The sequence below is a fragment of the Pristiophorus japonicus genome, chromosome 6 (assembly GCF_044704955.1).
Source record: "Pristiophorus japonicus isolate sPriJap1 chromosome 6, sPriJap1.hap1, whole genome shotgun sequence".
NCBI lineage: Eukaryota > Metazoa > Chordata > Chondrichthyes > Pristiophoridae > Pristiophorus > Pristiophorus japonicus.
The window spans coordinates 163,721,330-163,723,235 of record NC_091982.1 but is presented as its reverse complement, the minus strand read 5'-3'; the positions used below and the strand labels follow the sequence as shown (position 1 = coordinate 163,723,235).

At 50.0% G+C, this 1,906-nt stretch overlaps 1 non-coding gene across 1 annotated transcript; it reads left to right on the top strand.

Moving 5' to 3' along the window:
- Nucleotides 1-1,339: 1,339 nt before the first annotated feature.
- LOC139266323 (U2 spliceosomal RNA) lies at nucleotides 1,340-1,538 on the top strand. The gene has a single exon (XR_011593695.1). It is a non-coding gene; the product is annotated as a U2 spliceosomal RNA (small nuclear RNA).
- The last annotated feature ends 368 nt before the right edge of the window (nucleotides 1,539-1,906 follow it).

Here is a 1,906-nt window from a genome sequence, read left to right as displayed (position 1 = left end):
CCTCACCTGGAATATTGTGTTCAGTTTTGGTCTCCTAATCTGAGGAAGGACGTTCTTGCTATTGAGGCAGTGCAGCGAAGGTTCACCAGACTGATTCCCGGGATGGCGGGACTGACATATGAGGAGAGACTGGATCAACTGGGCCTTCATTCACTGAAGTTTAGAAGGATGAGAAGGGATCACATAGAAACTTACAAGATTCTGATTGGACTGGACAGGTTAGATCCGGGAAGAATGTTCCCGATGATGGGGAGGTCCAGAACCAAGGGACACAGTCTTAGGATAAGAAGTAGGCCATTTAGGACTGAAATGAGGAGAAACTTCTTCACTCAGAGAATTGTTAACCTGTGGAATTCCCTACCACAGAGAGTTGTTGATGCCAGTTCATTGGATAACTTCAAGAGGGAGTTAGATATGGCCCTTAAAGCTAAAGGGATCAAGGGGTATGGAGAGAAAGCAGGAAGGGGGTACTAAGCCATGATCTTATTGAATGGCGGTTCAGGCTCGAAGGGCCAAATGGCCTACTCCTGCATCTACTTTCTATGTTTCTATGTTTCTATGTTTCTATTAGACGCAGAATGCCCACTGTGCTTGGTCTGCCCTCCAGGCCTCCATAACCAGTGCCTGCAAAGAGACACTCAGTTACACAACCAGGAAACACCAGGACTGGTTTGATGAGAATGATCAGCAAATACAAGAGCTAGTAGGTCACAAGCGCAGGGCAGTTCTGAGCTTTAAACAACAACCAAATGCGGGAGCAGCAAAACAGCATTACAGATGGCTTAAGGCTGAGGTCCAACAAAAAACGCGGGACCTAAAGAACAGGTGGTGGATGAAGAAAGCACAGGAGATACAGCAGCTGGCTGACAACCATGATGTGCGAGGATTCTTCATCGCAGTCAAGACCACCTACGGGCCCAGCACCCAGGCCCCACCCACTGCTGGCCAAGAACGGAGAAACACTCATCAAGGACACCGAGGCAGCCAGGGCCCACTGGAAGGAGCACTTCAAAGATCTCCTCAATCGAGACTCGGCCTTTGACTCGAGTGTTCTCGACTCCATCCCACAGCATGCTACCCGTCACCACCTCAGTGAGACCCCAACACTGCACAAGGTAGGAAAAGCCATAAGACAGCTCAAAAACAACAAGGCTACAGGTTCGGACGGCATCCCTGCTGAGGCGTTGAAGTATGGCGGAGAAGCACTGCCGACGCGAAAACACGACCTCATCTCCCTCACCTGGAGGGAGGAGAGCATGCCGGGGGATTGCAGAGATGCAGTAATCGTGACCATCTTTAAAAAAGGGGACAAGTCTGACTGTGGCAACTACAGAGGAATCTCGCTTCTCGGCCTTTTGGCTAAGATCAAGTGTAGTACCGTTTCTGACCAGCCACCATGACCTCATGGTCGTTTCTCCCTGGTCAGGAAGGTATATGCTTGCATTTTTGGAAACAGGAGGTGGGTGGGGAGGGTTGACCCATCCACCTCCATGGCACGAACCTGGTATTGCAGTACTTCCAGGAACGGTGCAGTGGCTCTAGGCCTTTTGGCTAAGAGCATTGGCGCAGAGTGATCCTTGACAAGTGCAAGGTGACCTCTGGCGTTTGTGATTTGACAAAGAATTGGAACGATTGGCTACGAATTTAAAAAAAAAAAAAAAAAAACTACAGAGGAATCTCCCTGCTATCAGCCACTGGGAAAGTTGTCGCTAGAGTCCTCCTCAACCGTCTTCATCCCGTGGCCGAGGAGCTCCTCCCAGAGTCACAGTGCGGATTTCGTCCCCTACGGGGCACAACGAACAAGATTTTTGCAGCGCGACAGCTACAGGAAAAATGCAGAGAACAGTGCCAGCCCTTATACATGGCCTTCTTCGACCTTACAAAGGCCGTTGACACTGTCAACCAC